We start from the raw sequence: 22,089 nt of genomic DNA, 5'->3' as shown, positions 1-22,089 counted from the left end.
ACAGACCCTTCAGTCCAACTCCTCCATGCCAACCAGATATCGTAAATGACTAGTTCCATTTGCCAGCATGTTGCCCATATCCCTCCAGACCCTTCCTATTCATGTGTCCATGCAGGTGACTTTTAAATACTGTGATTATAATAGCCTCTGGCACTCCTCTGGCAGTTCATTCCATACACAAACTATACTAGGGAGAACACATTGGCTCCAAATCCATCCACCATCCTCGGAGAAAAAGAACAGGAAATAACATGACCAACACAAGGAAACCTAAACACTTGAATAGAAAGCGGGACCGAACACCAGCGCTTCACTGGAGGCTCACTGATGATTTTGCCTGGAATGGTGACGAATCATCTGAAAACTAACCTTCCAGCTCAGTGAGCAATCTTACATCCAAAACCTCAACCCTGAGCTAAAAATCTTCTCAAAACTCGATAATACTTGGCCACTTGATTGACAGATGCATCCTATTTTCTTTTAAAAATAAACTTTTTTTGTTTGATGTATGACTGACCAGTGTTTATTGTCCTTCCTTAACTGAGGCTTGGGAACTCTGCAGCCCAATGGTATCAATGTGGACTTCACAAGCTTCAAAATCTCCCCTCCCACCACTGCATCCCAAAACCAGCCCAGCTCGTCCCCACGTTCCTAATCTGCTCTTCCTCTCCCCGATCCCCTCCTCCCAGCTCAAGCCAAACCCCCATTCCTGACCTACTAACCGCTTCCCGCCCCCTTGACCTGTCTGTCCTCCCCAGACTGACCTCTCCCCACCTACACTCACCTCGATTGGCTTCATGTCCGACCCTTTAACTTAAGACCATAAGATATGAGTGTAAGTAGGGCCATTCGACCCATCAAGTCCACTCCGCCATTTAAATCATGGCTCATGGGCATTTCAACTCCACTTCACTGCACGCTCCCCGTCGCCCTTGATTCCTGTGAGATCAAGAATTTGTTGATCTCTGCCTTGAAGGCATCCAACGTCCCGGCCCCCACTGCACTCCGTGGCAATGAATTTCACAAGCCCGCCACTCTCTGTCTTCAGAAAAGTCGTCTCATTTCCGTTTTAAATTTACCCCCTCTAATTTTAAGGCTGTGCCCACGGGTCCTAGTCTCCTGGCCTAACAGAAACAACTTCCTAGCGTCCACCCCTTCTAAGCCACACATTATCTCGTAAGTTTCTATTAGATCTCCCCTCAACCTTCTCAGCTCTAATGAGTACAATCCCAGGATCCTTAGCCGTTCATCGTATGTCAAACCTACCATTCCAGGGATCATCCGTGTGAATCTCCGCTGGACACGCTCCAGGGCCAGTATGTCCTTTCTGAGGTGTGGGGCCCAACATTGGACACGGTATTCTCAAAGGGGCCTAACTAGACCTTTATAAAGCCTCAGAAGCACATCACTGCTTCGAAATTCCAACCCTCTTGAGATAAACAACAACATTACATTCGCTTTCTTAATCATGGACTCTACCTGCAAGTTAACTTTTAGAGAATCCTGGACCAAGAATTCCAGATCCCTTTGTACTTCTGTTTTACGAATTTTCTCACCATTTAGAAAATATTCCATGCCTGTATTCTTTTTACCAAAGTGAAAAACCTCACATTTACTCACATTGAATTTCATCAGCCATTTCCTGGAGCACTCTCCTAAACTGTCTAAATCTTACTGCCGCCTCTCCACCTCCTCAGTACTACCTGCCTGTCTACCTATCTTCGTATCATCGGAAAACTTCGCCAGAATGCCCCCAGTCCCTTCATCCAGATCATTAACATATAAGGTGAACAGCAGCGGCCCCACCACTGAACCCTGCGGGACACCAATCGTCACTGGTTGCCATTCTGAAAAAGAGCCCTTAATCCCAACTCTCTGCCTTCTGTCAGACAGCCAATCCTCAATCCAGGCCAGTATCTCACCTCGAACACCATGGGCCCTCACGTTGCTCAGCAGCCTCCTGTGAGACACCTTATCAAAGGCCTGTTGGAAGTCTTGATAGATAACATCTGCTGGGTTTCCCTGGTCTAACATACCTGTTACCTCTTCAAAGAATCCTAACAGGTTTTTCAGGCACGACCTCCCCTGACTAAATCCATGCTGACTTGTTCTAATTTGACCCTGCACTTCCAGGAATTTCGAAATCTCATCCTTGACAATGATTCAAGAATTTTAATCAACTACCGAGGTCAAGCTAATCGGCCTGTAATTTTCCATCTTTTGCCTTGATCCTTTCTTAAACAAGGGAGTTACAACAGCAATTTTCCGAACATAGAACATAGAACATAGAACAGTACAGCACAGAACAGGCCCTTCAGCCCACAATGTTGTGCCGACCATTGATCCTCATGTATGCACCCTCAAATTTCTGTGACCATATACATGTCCAGCAGTCTCTTAAATGACCCCAATGACCTTGCTTCCACAACTGCTGCTGGCAACGCATTCCATGCTCTCACAACTCTCTGCGTAAAGAACCTGCCTCTGACATCCCCTCTATACTTTCCACCAACCAGCTTAAAACTATGACCCCTCGTGCTAGCCATTTCTGCCCTGGGAAATAGCCTCTGGCTATCAACTCTATCTATGCCTCTCATTATCTTGTATACCTCAATTAGATCTCCTCTCCTCCTCCTTTTCTCCAATGAAAAGAGACCGAGCTCAGTCAACCTCTCTTCATAAGATAAGCCCTCCAGTCCAGGCAGCATCCTGGTAAACCTCCTCTGAACCCTCTCCAAAGCATCCACATCTTTCCTATAATAGGGCGCCCAGAACTGGACGCAGTATTCCAAGTGCGGTCTAACCAAAGTTTTATAGAGCTGCAACAAGATCTCACGACTCTTAAACTCAATCCCCCTGTTAATGAAAGCCAAAACACCATATGCTTTCTTAACAACCCTGTCCACTTGGGTGGCCATTTTAAGGGATCTATGTATCTGCACACCAAGATCCCTCTGTTCCTCCACGCTGCCAAGAATCCTGTCCTTAATCCTGTACTCAGCTTTCGAATTCAACCTTCCAAAATGCATCACCTCGCATTTATCCAGGTTGAACTCCATCTGCCACCTCTCAGCCCATCTCTGCATCCTGTCAATGTCCCGCTGCAGCCTACAACAGCCCTCTACACTGTCAACGACACCTCCGACCTTTGTGTCGTCTGCAAACTTGCTGACCCATCCTTCAATTCCCTCGTCCAAGTCACTAATAAAAATTACAAACAGTGGAGGCCCAAGGACAGAGCCCTGTGGAACTCCACTCACCACTGACTTCCAGGCAGAATATTTTCCTTCTACTACCACTCGCTGTCTTCTGTTGGCCAGCCAATTCTGTATCCAAGCAGCTAAGTTCCCCTGTATCCCATTCCTCCTGACCTTCTGAATGAGCCTATCATGGGGAACCTTATCAAATGCCTTACTGAAGTCCATATACACCACATCCACAGCTCGACCCTCATCAACTTTTCTAGTCACATCCTCAAAAAACTCGATAAGGTTTGTAAGGCATGACCTACCCCTCACAAAGCCGTGTTGACTGTATTTGATCAAGCCATGCTCTTCCAGATGGTCATAAATCTTATCCCTCAGAATCCTTTCTAACACCTTGCAGATGACAGACGTGAGACTTACCGGTCTATAATTGCCGGGGATTTCCCTATTTCCTTTCTTGAAGAGAGGAATTACATTTGCCTCTCTCCAGTCCTCAGGTACGACTCCAGTGGAGAGCGAGGATGCAAAGATCTTCGCAAGTGGCGAAGCAATTGCATTTCTCGCTTCCCAAAGCAGCCGAGGACAAATCTGATCCGGGCCTGGCGACTTGTCAATCTTAATGTTTGACAAAATTTTCAGCACATCAGCTTCGTCTATCTCTATCCATTCCAGCATGCACACCTGCTCTTCAAAGGTTTCATTCACTACAAAGTTCGTTTCTTTCGTAAAGACAGAAGCAAAAAACTCATTTAGGGCTTCCCCTACCTCCTCAGGCTCCACACACAAGTTCCCTATGCTATCCCTGATCGGCCCTACTCTTTCTTTGACCATTCTCTTATTCCTCACGTAAGTGTAAAATGCCTTTGTGTTTTCCCGGATTCCTTCTGCCAAGCCTTTCTCGTGCCCCCTCCTGGCTCTCCTCAGACCATTTTTGAGCTCCTTCCTTGCCTGCATGTAATCCTCTCTAGCTGAACTTGACCCTAGCTTCCTCCACCTTATGTAAGCTACCTTCTTCCTTTTCACTAGAAGCTCCACCGCTCTCGTCATCCAAGGTTCCTTAATCTTACCCCTTCTTGCCTGTCTCAGAGGGACATATTTACTCATCACTCCCAACAACTGTTCCTTAAACCGTCTCCACATGTCTATAGTTCCCTTACCATGGAACAACTGCTCCCAGTCCATGCTTCCTAACTCATGTCTAATCGCATCATAGTTTCCTCTTCCCCAATTAAATATCCTCCCATTTTGCCTAATCCTCTCCTTCTCCATAGCTATCTAGAACGTGAGGCAGTTATGGTCACTATCACCAAAATGCTCTCCCACCACAAGATCTGATACCTGCCCCGGCTCGTTTCCGAGCACCAAGTCTAGAATGGCCTCTCCCCTCGTCGGCCTGTCAACGTACTGCGTTAGGAAACCCTCCTGAACACACCTTACAAAAACAGCTCCATTCAAATCTTCTGCTCGAAGGAGGTTCCAATCAATATTAGGAAAGTTAAAGTCACCCATTACAACAACCCTACTGCGTCCACACTTTTCCAAAATCTGTCGACCGATGCTTTCTTCAATCTCCCTGCTGCTATTGGGGGGCCTGTAGTAAACCCCTAACGAGGTGACTACTCCCTTGCTGTTCCTAATTTCCACCCATACTGACTCAGTAGGCAGATCTTCCTCGACAAAGGAAGCTTCTGTAGCTGTGATACCCTCTCTGATTAGTAGTGCTACACCCCCTCCTCTTTTTCCCCCCTCCCTATTCTTTTTAAATGTTCTAAACCCTGGAAGATCCAGCAACCATTCCTGCCCATGAGAAACCCATGTCTCTGTTATGGCCACAACATCATAGCACCAGGTACTGATCCATGTTCTAAGTTCATCACTTTTATTCCTGATACTCCTTGCATTAAAGCAAACACACTTTAACCGATTCCTTGGTTCCTTCCCAGGAAAATCCTTCCCACTAGCTGGTCTACCTCTTGCTACTGCCTCACCTGCATCAATGCTCACCTCTGGTATACAGCTCAGGTTCCCACCCCCCTGCCATACTAGTTTAAACCCTCTCGAACTACTCGAGCAAACCTTCCACCCAGAACATTGGTCCCCTTCCAGTTCAGATGCAACCCGTCCTTCTTGTACAGGTCCCACCTTCCCCAGAAGGCATCCCAATTATCAACATATCTGAAGCCCTCCCTCCTACACCAGCTGCGAAGCCACGTGTTCAGCTGCGCCCGCTCCCTGTTCCTCACCTCGCTATCTCGTGGCACCGGTAGTAAACCAGAGAACACTACTCTGTTCGTCCTGCTCTGCAGCTTCCATCCTAACTCCCTGAAATCACTTTTTATATCCTCAAACCTATTTCTGGCTATATCATTTGTGCCAATATGTAACACGATTTCTGGCTGTTCGCCCTCCCGTTTTAGAACTTTATACACCCGATCGGAGACGTCCCGGACCCTGGCACCAGGGAGGCAACATACCTTCCGGGAATCCCGATCTTGCCCACAAAATCTCCTGTCGATTCCCCTAACTATCGAGTCCCCTACCACGAGTACTTTTCTATTCTGCCCCCTTCCCTTCTTTGTCACAGTGTCAGGCTCAGTGCCAGAGAACTGACTACTATGGCTTTCCTCTGGTAGGTCATCCCCCCCAGCAGTATCCAAAATGGTATACTTATTGCTGAGGGGAATGCCCACAGGGGATCTCTGCACTGTCTGTCTGTCCCCTTTCCTCCCCCTAACTGTAACCCATCTATCCTCGTCCTGAGCCTTAGGAGTGACCAACTCCCGGTAACTCCTCTCAATTACCCCCTCTGCCTCCCGAATGATCCGTAGTTCATCCAGCTCCAGCTCCATTTCCCTAACACGCCTTGCTGATATATATGGTCACTGCTTTCCTTCCCGGCTGCCCCTCTGGTCCTCGTCACTTCCTCTGCTGCTCCCGCTCCTTCTCTGAAAGAGGAAAAACACCGCTGCCCGCTACCGGTAAGTAATTTTAAAAATAAACTGCTTTACCTTAGCTGCAGTCTTCCGGGTCCATCTTGCCTCTGCTGCTGCTCGCACTCATAATGGCCGTTGGCGTCGAAGGGTGAGTATTTATACTCACTGCTTTCCTTCCCGGCTGCCCCTCTGGTCCTCGTCACTTCCTCTGCTGCTCCCGCTCCTTCTCTGAAAGAGGAAAAACACCGCTGCCCGCTATCGGTAAGTAATTTTCAAAATAAACTGCTTTACCTTAGCTGCAGTCTTCCGGGTCCGTCTTGCCTCCGCTGCTGCTCGCACTCAAAAAAAAACTACACTGACTTTTGAAAGATCATAGCCAAAGCCTCTGCTATTTCCTCAGCCACCTTGTTCAGAACTCTAGGATATAGCCCATTGGGGCCAGGAGATTTATCAATTTTTAGACCTTTTAGCTCTTTTAGCACTTGCTCTTTTGTAATTCCTACCATCCTCAGCTCTGCCCCCTGGCTCTCCCTAATTGTTGGCATATTACTCATGTCTTCCACTGTGAAGACTGACGCAAAGTACTTATTAAGTTCTTCAGCTACTTCCTTATCTCCCACCACTTGCCTTCCAGCATCAATTTGGAGTGGCCCAGTGTCTACTTTTGCCTCACGTTTGTTTCTTATGTATTGAAAGAAGCCGTTACTATGATTTCTGATATGACTAGCTAGCCTACCTTGATATTTGATCCTCTCCTTCCTTATTGCTTGTCTGTCTCCTCTGCACCTATCTTCCCCTCTATCCATCTTCAATCTGCCTTCCCCTCTCCCTATTTCTTTCAGAGCCCTCTCCTCCTCTCTCTTTTCTGATGAAGGGTCGAGGCCCGAAACGTCAGCTTTTGTGCTCCTGAGATACTGCTTGGCCTGCTGTGTTCATCCAGCTCCACACTTTGTAATCTTGGATTCTCCAGCATCTGCAGTTCCCATTATCTCTGATGCCAATTGTTTTTATTTTGTGGACAGCTGCTATCAATAGCAAACCAAACAAAAGCTTCATTTGTCATTGTCAAAATTGGTAATAGCCCACGAGCTGCAGAGTGAACAAAAAAAAGTTACCCATTTGCTTGTGACTCTCAGATGGATTTCTTTCCGATTTATTTATTCTTTAATGAGACATAGCTGTTGCTGATTGTCCAGCACAAATTGACTTCTTGAACAGCTTCATGTTGCTGTACACAGACCCACAATGCTGTTCCAAAAGAGATTACTAATATTGACTCAGGAACAATCATTCATTTCCAAATAAGTTTGAGAGTAGCTTGGAGGTGATTTTTACTGGGATTAGTGCTACCATGTCTGATGTCCTTGACCTTGAAGATGAGTTTTCTAAGTCTGGAAAGGCGGGTGTAAGAATAGTTGGAAAAAAATGTGGCAGTGCATCTTGTATATGGACACATTATTGTGTCTTGGAGTTGGTTGTGGAGAGAATGGATACGGTGCCAATCAAGGGGCTGCTTTGGTCTAGACTCAAGATCGTTTCCAGTGTTGTTGGATCTGCACCATCATTGGCACACTTCTGACTTGAGAATTGGAGGGCGGCTGCAGGCTTCGGAGTCAGGAGTTTCTACATCAAATCGCAGAGTCGTTTTGCTTTGTTCCTTTGTCTGTTAGTCTGTGGTCCCAAGTGATATCTAAAACCAAGCTCTTGTGAGCTTGTTATTCTAAACTTAAAATTTATGTTGAATATCAGATGGAATTTGTTTTATTGACTCCATTCTGCAATCATGTCGATCTGAAAATGTTAACTGCATTAATTAATACTAAGCAGAAACAGACTTTGTAGTAAATGGTTTGACGATTTTCTGTGTCTGGAACATCCCTCTTCCTTCTCGAACGAAGATCGTGCCAACCTATGGTGCCAAACTGCGGGTCAAACGGACGGGGCTCATAATCTTTAAATTCCTCATCAAAATTAGTGTAATCGTATGGTTCTGTGCAATAAAAGAGAAAGAATAAACAGGTTCCCACAATTTTGCTGATGTTTATGAACAGAATGCACAAATTCAAAAGTTTGCGCTGGCATGTCTGCTTCCTCCAGCCTGTTTAAACTGTTCCATTCAATGTGAAATTTGTGATAAGTTTTAGCACACAGGTCTGTTTCATCTGTGCCACCGCCTTCAGAGTGTATTCAATTCTAATAGACATACATGCTTTCCCCCTTTTCCAGTAATACATTTCTTGAAGAGTTCAATGATATTTGGATTTTAAATCTTATCCTCATATTCTTTAGATTCTCAATCATCACTGAATCTGATGTCACCGCCATTCCATCCAGTGTCAAACAGGAGTCAACTGGCATATCCAAATTTTAATTTGAGTTTAGTGCTACACAAATATATTACTTTTTTAAAAATTATATTCAAGTCAACATTAACATTTCATTCCCTGACACCGGGTGAACTTACTTTTAAACTCCAATTTTCCTTCAGTATTAACAGAGAGGTGAGCCTTTTTGCAAGCGCCGAAAGTCTCCACCAGTTTATGCTAAAGCTTGAGGAACTGTAAGTTTCACAAATATGTTCCTATTAAACACTAATTCCTATTGAAGCAGTATTCAGCTACACTTGTTTAACTAGACAGCAGAAATGGTCAAGATTTTAAAAGCGATTAAGTACTTTGAAGAGGAGTCACTCTTTGAATTAAATTCCATGTTGGTGTGTGTGAGTCCATAGGTTCCTCACTCTCAATGAACCATTCAAACTGACATGCAATTACTGAAACACACAGACAAAAAAAACATGAACGGTCACTAGGATTTTGAGAGTGATTTGGAACTTGTATTCAATACCTTCTGGGGTAAATCTGTTCCAATCTGGATAGTACTCATTTATCACCATCCCACCTACCTTCCCCAGCACCTCCTCCCTCTCCACACTATTTGTTTCTGAGCTCCCGTCCACCCTCCATTTTGGAGGAAGGGTCCTGACCCAAAACATCAACTTTCTTGAGCCTCTGATGCTGCCTGCTTTCCCCCAGCTCCACAATGTGTTATCTCAGACACCAACTTTGGCAGTTCTTACTATCTGGATAACTCATTCTCACCTTGTAACAAGTGATTTATCGTCATTTTCTTTTCAGATTACACATGTACATGTATATACATAAATATACATGTGACACCTTTATGCCTGAACCACGAACCGAGAGGATTTTTAAAATAGTCTCTTCATATCTGCATGCAAGAGAAATCAAGGTCATAATTTTCATTTTAGGAATCACTTAAACACTCAAAGTACTCACAGTCAGTGTCCCATTTCCTTGACCAGTCAATTTGATGAGAATATTTCGTCCAAGAGGAAACCGTAACAGTAATTATATTTTATCATCAAACTCTTCATTGCATCACTAATATTTCCTCGTCTGTTTGAAATGTAAGACAATGAAATAATCATGGACAGATTGGCCAACAATGTAATTTAATGTGTGTTATGGCAACTGAAAATCACAACCATTGAAGAGTGTTCTTTAAAATGCTGTTATCATACAACAGAGTACTTTTTGAGATGCAGTGATGAATATAATTCCTGAGATGCAAATAATATATGCTTAATTAATTCCAGAGAATAACTTTACAATTAAAAAGAAGCTAAGAATCTCTTTACATCGTGATGCTTGTCAGATTGCCACTAGTCAATGGAAATCGTTCAGAACGATTATTTATTGCCAGATGAAAAGGAAGCGTACACATTTCATTTTTACATCTCATCCAAGAGACAAAAACAAACACCTTTACGAATTCATTGTCAAACAACAAGACTCACTCAACAAGTCATTTGGCCCATTGAATTTCCTCCACCATTCGGTGAGATCATGGTTGATCTCATTACATTTATTATTATACAACATTTCCACCAAGCCCTCCTGAAAGCTAATACATTCCAATCCAAGTAACATCCTGGTAAATCTCTGTTTCTGTTCCATGCCTTGTCTTTCCAAATATTTTTGAGTCATCTAAAAATTTAGCCACAGCACATTCACCTCTTCCTCCAAGTCATTAATAAACAAGCTCAAGACCTGTGGTTCCTTCAGCGCTGCCCCATTTCTTACTCACAAGCCAACCCTGGCATCTCTGTCCATTTGTCTGTTCTTTCTATAGGACATGTATCATTGGATATTTAGTTCCCAACACTTATCCCCTTACAACCACATGTCTGTGATACCCAGAACAATACATCTGTCAATTTCCATCTGCACCACAAACTCATTCACTTTGTTTTATACACTCCCTACAATTAAATAAAAGACCTTCAGTCTGGCATTTACGGCCACCCTTCTTATCTGCTGCACCTGAAATGAGACTCCTGACTATTTCCATACTTTTTGTCCTATTACTTGCTCTGGAAACTTTGCTGAGCACTTACTAGCTTCTAACTTTTTCCATAATTTTCCATGCAACTGGACTCACCCGCTCCACACTTTTCACTTTGATGCCCTACCCCAGACCTAGCTATGTCTTTTGCCAGGATATTTGTCCCAATATGATTCTCATCAAGCCTATGCCACCGGAACAACTCCCTCCTTCCCCATACCAATGCCAATGTCCCATGAATTCAAACACATTTCTGCCATGCCATCATTTGAACAATGCATTTACATCTTCAGTTTTGTTCACACCGTGCCAAATTGCTATGATAAGAATCCCGAGATTATTACCTTTTGGTTCTGCCTTCTCACTCAGCACCTCAGTGCTCGTAATCCCTCAGCAGAACCTCTTTCCTCTTTCTTCCATATCAATGGTACCTGTGTCCACCACGATAGCTGGATTTCTACACCTCCCACTTCAAATTCCTTGGTAGCCAAGACGGAATATCCTAAACCTGGGCGCCAGGCAGGCAACACTACTTTCGAGACTCTCGATCCTAGTCACAACCAACAATGTTCATTCTCCTAACTATACTACCTCTGATTATAACTACATTTCACTTTTTATCCCCTCTTGAATGTCCCCCTGTACCACCGTGCTATAGTCAGTTTACTCATCTTCCATATACCCTGACCTCTCATCCACACAGGAAGAAAGAATCTCAAACCTGTTCGATAAGATCAAAGGCCAAGGTTCCTTCTGCACGACATCCTGGATCCTTCCACCTGCCCTGTTCTTAGTCACAGTCTCACGTCCCTGGCCACTGACCGAGCTTCAGGTAGTTAATCTAAGGTGTGTGACTGCCTCCGGAAACAGAGCATTCCCTGGTAACTCTCCCCCGCATGATTTGTTGATTGGTCGAAACTGAGATTCCAGTTCATCAACCCTGAGCTGGAGTATGGTGTCTGACCACTCCCCCGTCATGTAGGTTTAAATCATCATTGGCCCGGCATCTCCATTTCAATTACTTATATCTTAATTTGATTTCAAAACATTAGTTTGTAGCCTGTATATATTTCTCCGATTTACTTTCAATCTGAAAGTTACCGATAATAGATTCTTAAACCAGTAGCTATCACCAACCAATGAACCGGGTTCACCTTCTGGGTCCCCGCTTCTGGCTTCAATTTGCCCTGTCTCAAAAAAAAAGCTTACCAACTATCAGGCAAAAAAAGCAAGCAAATAGCACCTCTTACCCTCTGCACTGACTTACCACATGGCCACCAAATTCCCCAAAATATCTATTCACTTGGTGCATTTCACTGTAGATGTGATCTCTCCTTCCTGGCCATGCAAAGCATACTGATCCATAGCAATATACTACCTTCAAAACCTCAGCTCTTAGCTTATTACTTTTGAGTACATTCTCAAATGCTTGCTCAAAGTCCAAATACAACACATTTACTGGTTTTCCTCTACTAATTCTGGTTGGGACTTCCTCCAAAAACCCAAACAAATTAGCCAGACATAATTTCTCTTTCGTCAGGCTATGGTGATTCTGTTTGATTAGATTCTGATTTTCCAAATGTCCTGCTATTATTTTCTTCACAGTTGATTGCCACATATTTCCAACAATTTGCCTTTCTCCTTTTTAAATAGGGATGTCACATCGGCAGTTTTCCAGCCCTCAGATGCTTCTTGAGAATCGAAACCTTTTTCAGAAATTACAATCAATGCATACACCAACTCTGAAGCTCCTTTGTTTGGAATCATAGAAAGTAAACCATCAGGGCAAAGAGTCTAATCTGCTTTCACTCCATTAGATTGTCTACTACTACTTCTGTAATGGTAGTGATGGTGTGGTAGTGATGTATTTAATTCATTACTAAAGAATACAGGGATAAGGGGATCCTTGAAGTAGCTTCCACTGTGAAAACTACCCTTTTCTCATTATTGTTGTTTCTTGATTTGAAAATTAAACTGGCCATCTCAGCCTAGCATATAATTGATGGCATTACCTCGAAAACCTTCTCTGCTAAAGTGTTGAATAGATTGCTACCACCTGAAAGAAGTAATTCTTCCCCTGAATTAACAGGCAACCAATATGAAAATGTGGCCTCTGTGGTCATAAAATATTTCACAAATGGGAGCATTCTCTACGGATATACACTATCAAGCCTCTTAAGAATCTTAAATGCTGAAAAAATAAGATTTCTTTCAATCTTATAAATCCCATCCGCCCAACATTCCTAAGCATGGCAATCCCCTCCTCCATTTCCAAAATCAACCCAGGGAACATTAGGTGTACGGCCTCCGCAGCAGGGACCCTGTGGCCGGACACCAGTTATAAGTTACCATCCTGCTGCCCCTTCTCTACTTCTGTTTGCGATGCAGTCCTCTGTCCATCCTAATATACTACCCTTGAACTCATGGGCTGCTTTCTTTTGAGTCACCTTATGAGTTGTAATTTATCAAATGCTTTTTTGAAATCTAAACGTACTACATCAACTGGTGGACCTTCATCAGTCATGTTTGTTTCCATCTCAAAGCACTGTAGCAGGACCGCGGGGGCACATCGCCGCGAGCGGCTCAGGACCAGTGAATTCAAATATGAAATTACACGAAAGACAGCATTGAATTTAAAGCATCAAGAGAAAAGGGATTTGGAATCGAGCATTAGTTTGTGGGGATGGAGCAGCGCTTGGAACATTGAGTTCAATTCTGGTTGCTTCATTATAGGAAGGATGTGGAAGCTTTAGAGAGGGTGTAGAGGAGATTTAGCAGGATGCTGCATGGAATGGACGGCAGGTCTTATGATGAAACATTGAGGGGGCGAGGACTTTTTCCATTGGAGCAAAGAAGAATGAGAGGTGACTTGATAGAGGTATGCAAGATGATGAGAGGCATAGCTGGAGTGGATAGTCAGATTTTGTTTCCCAGGGCAGAAATGACTATTACGAGGGGGAGAAATTTTAAGGTGACTGGAGGAAGGAATAGGGGAGATGTCAGAGGTAGGTTCTTTACACAGAGAGTGGCGGGTGTGTGGAATGCGCTGCTAGCAGTGGTAGTGCAGTCAGATACATTTCAAGACTTTTAAACAACTCTTGGATCGGCACATGAAGGATAGTAAAATGAAGGGTATGCAGGGTAGTTTGATCTGAGTGGGATAATAGGTCGGCACAACATCGTGGGCCGAAGGGCCTGTACTGTTCTTTGTTCTCTGTTCAGCCAAAGGTTCTTTCCTTTTAAGGAGAGGGTAATTGATTGTAGTTTTTAAAAGACAGAACTGGAGGACAGAGAAAGATATCAAGGAAGGTTGCACGTTAGTGACAGTATCAACAAGTCCACAGCAGATGCACTCTGAGTAACTACACTGTTTTGAAGGCGAGAGGACCAATGATATCAGTTAAGCCCCTCTTGTTCTTGTATTGTGTACTTCTGATATCGGCGCAAATGGACAACCTCACTCTCCTGCTCAGCTGCAGAGCGAATAATGCTGCAATATTTGTCAACTCCCAAATGGGCATTGATACATTAGTAAATCTCACATCAATAAACTTACATCTCAAGGTTCTCACCTTCTAGGACTGTTTGTAGTGGTAAATAACCCAAGCGAGGATGTTTGGCAAAGTATTTCTTTGATCTGAAGTTATTTTTCAGCACCTTGGTGAAATCACGCACATCTTCACCTGATGTTGTCTAAAAATGTAAAATAAATCAAATTTAGTTAAGAATTAATAATGAACCAATCTACTCAACTCACTCTATAATCCATGCTATTCCTGCTAAATGTCTTTGAGGATGTAAAATTGAAGAGTCTGCAACTCTGAGGGATAAAGTCGGCTATCTTTCTGTAAGATTATGATCAAGGTTAGATATGTCTGAATGTGAGTTTCGGACAATTAAGCTTGAGTTTCATAGAGTCATACAGCATGAAAACAGATCCTTTGGTCCAACCAGCCTTTGCTGATCACAATCCCAAACTGAACTAGTTCCACCTGCCTGTGCTTGGCCCATATCTCTCCAAACATTTCTATCATCTTTCTATCTTCTGGGTACATCACCTCAGCAGATTTCTCCATCTTGTGGCCAAATACTGAAACTATCCAATTAAATAATTTCAAATGATACACAGATCCAGGATTCACATTAGTGGCCTTTCTGGTTGAATTCCTAATTATTTTAACAATAGTGCATTTCGTTGTCCAATTATGCCATGTAATCCAGTGATCCAAAATTCATCTCATTGGGTTTAATTTGTTTGTTTTTTTGTCTTGTGTCAAAGATGAGATCAATACATTGGTGAGAAATTATCTTGGTTTGGAGATTCAAAGTCACTATAGTCCCAGATGAGACCACAGGTCTGCTCTCACAGTCGAGAGATATAACTGGAGGTGGTTTAAATTGAAGGTTACCGCACCTCAGATGAGGAGAGAGGTTGAGAAGAAGATTCCTTCATTAACTTCAGACAGTGTCGGATCCCAGGCTGTTGGTATCACTCTGAATTACAAACCAGCCAACTGGCTCCCAGGCAAAATAGGCAATCAGTTTGGGTAGAGATAAGGAACAGCAAAGGAAAGAAGTCACAGCTGTGACAGTTTCAGATTCATAGATCCCCTGACAGAAGATACAGTCCAGGATAGCATACAGTCGATAGACCAAGAAGTAATGGGATCTTGTAAGAAAGATGTTACCATAAACTGTGAATCCAATTGGCACAGATAGCCTGGAAGATTCTTTTTTATTCACGGGATGTGGATGTTGCTGGCTAAGCCCAATTACCCTGGAGAAGGTGGTGGTGAGCTGCCTTCTTGAATAACTGCAGTCCCTAGAGTAGTGCTGTTCAGAAAGAAGCTCCAGAATCTTAACTCAATGACTATTAATGAACAGCGATATAGTTCCGAGTCAGGATAGTGTGTGTGGCTTGGAGGGAAACTTGCATGGGGCACTAATTATACATTACTGATGATAGAACAGATGTTGAAGGTGGTGGGTGGGGTACCAATCCAACAGGCTGCTTTGTCCATATGGTTCAAGCTTCCTGAGTGTTGATGGAGCTGCACCAGTCCTGACCAGTGGATATTACATTCCTGACTTGGGCTTTATAGATGGTGGACAGGCTTTGTGTAGGTAGGGGGCTCATTATTCACTGCAGAATTCTTAACCTCTGACCTGCTCTTGTCGTCACAATAATTATAAGTTTGGTCCAATTCAGTTTCTGGAAACCTGATAAGCCTCAGCATATTGGCAGTAAAGGAGTGTAAGTCATGGGGTAATGGTTAGATTCTCCTTAATGGTGACGTTCATTGCCCGTAAGTTGCACAGCACAACTACCACTTGCTTCTCATCACTTATGTTCCGTGGACATGGACTACTTCAGCATCTGAGGAGCTATGAGTGGTGCTGAACATGGCACAATCAACTGAGAACATCCCCACGTATGGCATTCTGACGGAGGGATGGCATTTGGCATTTGATGAAACAGTTGAAGATGGTTGAGCTCAGGGCACAAATTTACGTAACCCCCGCAGTGATGCTTTGGAGTTGGGGCAACTGACTTCCAATAACCACAACCACTTGCTTTATGGTAAGGTTCCAGCCAGCAGAGGGTTTTTCACCTGATTCTTACTGACTGCAGCTTTGCGACGGCTCCTTGATGTCATATTTGGTTGAATGGCACCTTGATGTCAAGAGAAGTTATCTACCCCTCAGGATATATTCATAGAGTGCATTCGGAGTCTTAAAACTGTACCACTGGAACCAAGCAGGGATTAAGATATTTTAGACCTGGTAGTATGTTTTGAGATACAACTCATCAACCATAACATAGTACAGGATTCTCTGGATAAGAATGATCAGGATGTGGTAGAATTTTACATCAAGGATGAGGATGAGAATTTGGTCTGAAACTGTTTAATATCTTTAACTTTCATTGACGATAACTCAGGAGTATAAAGGCAGAGTTGAACTGGGAAAATAGTTTAAAAGGTAAGACCATAGAGAAGCAATGGCAGATGTTTCAGGGGATATTTCATAACTCTGAACAAAAATATTGTCAATTTAGAATGAAAGGATGTACAGCTAGAATGCACCATGGTGCCATCTGTTGCTATCTAACAAAGTTAAAGATAGTATAAATTGAAAGAAAGATTGGAAAATTGTGGAACTGAAACTATTTCAGATGTGAACAAAAGATGACCAAAGTAATAATGAGGGAGACATTAATATAAATCCAGTAAAGGCTTCCACAAGTGTATCAAAAGGAAAAGAGTAAATACAGTGAATTATGGCTCATGAGAGGTTGAGACTGGGGAATTGATGATGGGAAATGAAGGTCATGGCACAAGCTTTGAACCAATATTTTCTATCTGATTTCACAGTAGAAAACATACAAAAAAAAATCAATGGGCGAAAAGTAGGGAGCGAAAGGGAGAAGGAAATCCTCAAGAAAACATTGAGGAAAACTGAGAAGACTAAGTTAATAGGTTCCCTGGACCTGAAGAATTGGATTCCAGGTATGCAAAGAGTCCAACCCAACATCGTACCATCAGAGCTTTATTTCTTTTAAAAATACTCCATAAACGTCAACCCCTAATTACTAGCTCCCATATTTATACAGCCAACTCACAATCAATTCATCCTCAAATAATACAGACATAAAACCTGTTCCCTCACTTCATTAGTTGTCAGGCATCCCTTCAGACTAAATTAGATGATAACATGGAGGATTATAAGAGTTGACTGCAGACATTAGATTAGATTCGGTTCCCTACAGTGTGGAAACAGGTCCGTCGGACCAACAAGTCCACATCGCCCCTTGCAGCATCCCATCCCACCCCTATAACCCACACACACCCCTGAACACTACCGGCGATTTAGCATGGTCGATCCACCTAGCCTGCACATCTTTGGACTGTGGGAGGAAATTGGAGCACATGGAGGAAACCCATGCAGACACAGGGAGAATGTGCAAACTCCGCACAGACAGTTACCCGAGGCTGGAGTCGAACCCGGGCCCCTGGCGCTGTGAGGCTGCAGAGCTAACCACTGAGTCACCGTGCTGCCCAAATGGATGTATCAGCTGTAATCTTTTCTAGATTCTTAAAAGATCCCAGCAGAACGCAGCAAGAGGCATGTACATGAAGCACAAAAATTTAGCTTCTATGCACAGCATGTATTTTAGAAGGCACGTGAGGTGCAAATCTTTATTTCAAGGAGGGGAGGAGTGAAAATCTTTCCACACAAGACTGGTGACACCACTCAAGGAGCACAGCGTACAGTTTTGGTCTATTAAGCTAGGATATGCTTACAACAGCGTTCTCAGAAATCCCCTCCCTAATCGTATTGTATCTACCGAAAGCAAATGTACTTGTAGCAGTTCAAGAAGGCAGCTCACCACTACCTTCCTAAGGGCAACTAGGGACAGATAATAAATGCTGGCCGAGCCAGTGATGCCCACATCCACAACAGAGTTTTCAAAAAAAACGTCCATATAAGTGACAGATAATGACCATCTCCGACAAGTGAGCATCTAACCGTCCCCCCTCAACATTACCTTTGCTGAAATCCCAGCCTCAATATTTTAGCAGTTACAACTGACTCTCTGCTCCACCATCCAATCTCCCGCTTTCTCCCCCTAACTCTTGATCCCCTTACTAACCAAGAGCCTATCCAACTCATATCTTCAACAGACTCAATGACTTGGCCTCCACAGCCTTCCGCAACAACGAATTCCACAGATTCACCATCCACCGGCTGAAGAAATTCCTCATCTCAGTTCTAAAGGGTTATCCATTCGACTCTGAGGGTGTGCCCGAAGATTTAAGTCTCTCCTACTCATGGAAACATCTTCCCCACATCCACGTCTCTCCAGGCCTCTCCACATTCTCCCCTCATCCTTCTAAACTCCATCGAGTACAGACCCAGAGTCCTGAACCACTCCTCGTAAGACAAGCTCGTCATACTCAGAATGATTCTTGCCAACTTCCTCTGGACTCCCTCCAATGTCAGCAGATGGAGGGACAAATAGTAGTGAGGAAGTGGGGAAGCTGCAGAAGGACTTGGACAGGCTAGGTGAGTGGGCAAAGAAGTGGCAGACTCCTTGTTTCGATATGGAGCCAAACATTGGTCACAATGTTCCAAATAGGGTCTGACCAGAGCCATATACAGCCTCAGCAGTACATTCCTGCACTTGTATTCTAGCCCTCTTGAAATGAATGCTAACATTGCATTTACATTCCTAACTGTCAAGTGAACCTGCATGTTAACCTGAAGAGGACTTTGAACAAGCTTACAGTTTTGGTCTATTAAGCCTATTAAGATATGCTTACAACAGCGGTTTTCAGAACGTTCATAATGTTAATTCCAGGGGTAAAAAAAGGGTTGTTTTGTGCAGATTGACCTGGACAATGTTCAGGCTCAGCTGATAACACGCTGGGTCAAAATCCAAAATTCCCTCCCTAGTGGCATTGTATCTATCTCGAGCAAATGTACTTGTAGCAGTTCAAGAAGGAAACTCACTACCACCTTCTCAAAGGCAACGAGGGACAGTTGTGCTTCAGACTTCAAATGCCCTTTCTCATTTAGAAAATAATCTATGCCTCCATTTTTCCTACCAAAGCACATAACCTCACAGTGTCCCACACAGTGTTCTGTCTGCCACTTCTTTGCCCACTCTCAGAGTCTATGCAAGTCCTTCTGCAACTTCCTCACTGCTATCTCTCCCTCCATCTGTCACTGTGCCAACTGTAAACTCAGCAAAAATGTCTCAGTTGCTTCATCCATATCATCAATGTATTACATGAACTGTTGTGGTACCAACATTGATCCCTGTGGGACTCTACTCGTCACCAGCTGCCATCCTGTAAAAGACCCCTTTATCTACACACTCTGCCTTCTGCCAGTCAGCCAATGCTCTATCCATGGCAGTAACTTGCCCAAACACTATGGGCTCTCATCTTATTTGATACCTTCTCAACAGCATTCTGGAAATCCAAACAAATCCCATTCACTGGCTCCCTTTTGTCTAACTTGCCCACTTTCTACTCAAAGAATTCTAACAGATTTGTCAGGTATAACTTCCCCTCGATGAAGCTATGCTGAATCAGCCCGATTTTGTCATTTACTTCCAAGGTCTCTGCAATCTCAACCTTAAGAACGGACTCTAAAATCTTACCAATGATTGACGTCAGGCTAACTGACCTATAATTTCCCTTCTTGTCTCTCTCAATTCTTAAGCAGGGGTGTTGCCTTAGCCATTTTCCAAACCCCCAAGATCCTCCCTATCACCACTGATTCCTGAAAGATCACCACTAATGCCTCAACAATTTCTTCAGCTATCTCCTTCAGAAGTCTACAGTACAGTCCATCTGGTCCAGGGGTGATTGGTCCACCTTCAGACTTTTCTGCTTCCCCAGCACCTTTTCCTTAGTTACGGCTATTATATTCACCACTGCCCCTAACTCTCAAAGTTCTAGTATGCGATTGGTGTTTTCCACCATGAAGACTGATACAAAGTACCTGTTCAGTTCCTCTTCCATTTCTTCATTCCTCATACTGATTCTTCAGCCTCCTTTTCCAGTGATCTACTGTCTACTATTTAATGTTAGTTGCAATACTGGTCGAAGACCATATCACAGCTGTACTGAAGGAGGGCCCCATGGAGGGCTCAAGCATTGAGGCAATATGGGTAGAACTCAGAAATAGGAAGGATGCAGTAACAATGTTGGGGCTGTACTACAGGCCTCCCTACAGCGAGCGTGAGATAGAGGTACAAATATGTAAACAGATAATGGAAAGGTGTTGGAGAAACAGGGTGGTGGTGATGGGAGATTTTAATTATCCCAACATTGACTGGGATTCACTCAGAACTAGGGGGCAAGATGGAGCAGAATTTGTAAGGTGTGTCCAGGAGGGTTTTCTAGAGCAGTGTGTGCGTAGTCCAACTCGGCAAGGGGCCATACTGGACCTGGTGTTGGGGAATGAACCTGCCTGGTGGTTGAAATTACAGCAGGGGGCGACTTTGGAAATAGCGACCACAATTCCCTAAGTTTTACAATACTCATGGACAAGGATGGGAGTGGTCCTAAAGGAAGAGTTCTAAACTGGGGGAAGGCCAACTATACCAAGGTTCAGTAGCATCTGTGGAATTTAGATCGGGAGAAAATGTTTGAAGGTAAATCCACATTTGATATGTGGGAGGCTTTTAAAGAGCGGTTGATTAGCGTGCAGGAGAGACATGTTCCTGTGAAAATGAGGAACAGAAAAGGCAAGATTCGGGAACCATGGACGACAGGTGAAATTGTGAGACTAGCCAAGAGGAAAAAGGAAGCATAGATTAGAGGCGACTTGAGAGAGATGAAGCTTTGGAAGAACACGGGGAATTTCGAGCGCATCTGAAACAAGGGATTAAGAGGGCGAAGAGAAGACATGAGATATTGCTGGCAAGCATGGTTAAGGAAAATCCCAAAGCCTTTTATTCATATATAAAGAGCAAGAGGGTAACTAGAGAAAGGATTGGCCCACTTAAGGACAAAGAAGGAAAGTTATGCACTGAGTCAGAGAAAATGGGTGACATTCTTAACGAATGCTTTGCATCGGTATTGATGAAGGGGAGGGACATGACAGATGGTGATGTGAGGGATAGACATTTGCTTACTCTAGGTCAAGTTGACACAAGGAAGGAGGAAGTGTTGGGTCTCCTAAAAGGCATTAAGTTGGGGATCTATCCCAGGTTATTGAGGGAAGCGAGACAGGAAGTAGCCGGGGCCTTAACAGATATCTTTGCAGCATCCTTAGACACGGGTGAGGTCCCGGAGGACTGGAGACTTGCTAATGTTGTCGCCTTGTTCAAGAAGGGTAGCAAAGATAATCCAGGTAATTATCGACCGGTGAGACTGACGTCAGTGGTTGGGAAGCGACTGGAGAAGGTACTGAGGGATAGGATCTATTCCCATTTGGAAGCACATCAGCTTATCAGTGATAGGCAACATGGTTTTGTGCAGGGAAGGTCATGTCTTACCAACTTTATAGAATTCTTTGACGACATGACAAAGTTGATTGAAAGGGAAAGGCTGGAGACGTCATTTACATGGACTTCAGTAAGGCGTTTGATAAGGTTCCCCATGGCAGGCTGATGGAGAAAGTCAAGTCGCATGGGGTCGAGGGTGTGCTCGCTCAACGGACACCAAAAAAAATGGGCTAGGCAACAGGAGACAGAGTAGTGGTAGAAAGTATTTTCTCAAATTGGACACCTGTGACCAGTGGTGTTCCACAAGGTTCTGTGCTGGGACCACTGTTGTTTGTGATATGCGTAAATGATTTGGAGGAAAGTGTAGGTCATCTGATCAGCAAGTTTGCAGATGACACTAAGATTGGTGGAGCAGCAGAAAGTGAGGGGGACTGTCAGAGATTACAGTAGAATATAAATAGACTCGAGAGTGTGGCAGATAAATGTCAGATGGAGTTCAATCCGGGCAAATGCGAGGTGATGCATTTTGGAAGATCTAATTCAAGGGTGAACTATGCAGTAAATGGTAAAGTCCTAGGGAAAATTGATGAACAGAGAGATCTGGGTGTTCAGGTCCATT

At 43.7% G+C, this 22,089-nt stretch overlaps 1 long non-coding RNA gene across 6 annotated transcripts in view; it reads right to left on the bottom strand.

Annotated features, from left to right (window-relative positions):
* The window catches only part of LOC132208228 (uncharacterized), a 30,146-nt gene extending 15,950 nt beyond the window's left edge, over positions 1–14,196 (bottom strand). Inside the window, exons 1-4 of one of the 6 annotated variants that reach the window (XR_009444312.1) lie at positions 14,080–14,196; positions 9,241–9,558; positions 7,255–8,697; positions 6,215–6,367 (exon numbers count right to left, since the gene is read on the bottom strand). This is a non-coding gene — a long non-coding RNA (uncharacterized LOC132208228). Of the gene's footprint in view, positions 1–6,214; positions 6,368–7,254; positions 8,698–9,240; positions 9,559–14,079 lie in introns of those variants that run through there. The other 5 variants (XR_009444313.1, XR_009444316.1, XR_009444314.1 and 2 more) reach the window with 5 other exon arrangements.
* Positions 14,197–22,089: the final 7,893 nt, after the last annotated feature.

Source organism: Stegostoma tigrinum, unplaced genomic scaffold (genome assembly GCF_030684315.1).
Source record: "Stegostoma tigrinum isolate sSteTig4 unplaced genomic scaffold, sSteTig4.hap1 scaffold_319, whole genome shotgun sequence".
NCBI classification, from domain to species: Eukaryota; Metazoa; Chordata; class Chondrichthyes; order Orectolobiformes; family Stegostomatidae; genus Stegostoma; species Stegostoma tigrinum.
Note: the sequence above shows the minus strand (reverse complement) of the source record. Positions and strands in the feature narration are given on the sequence as shown.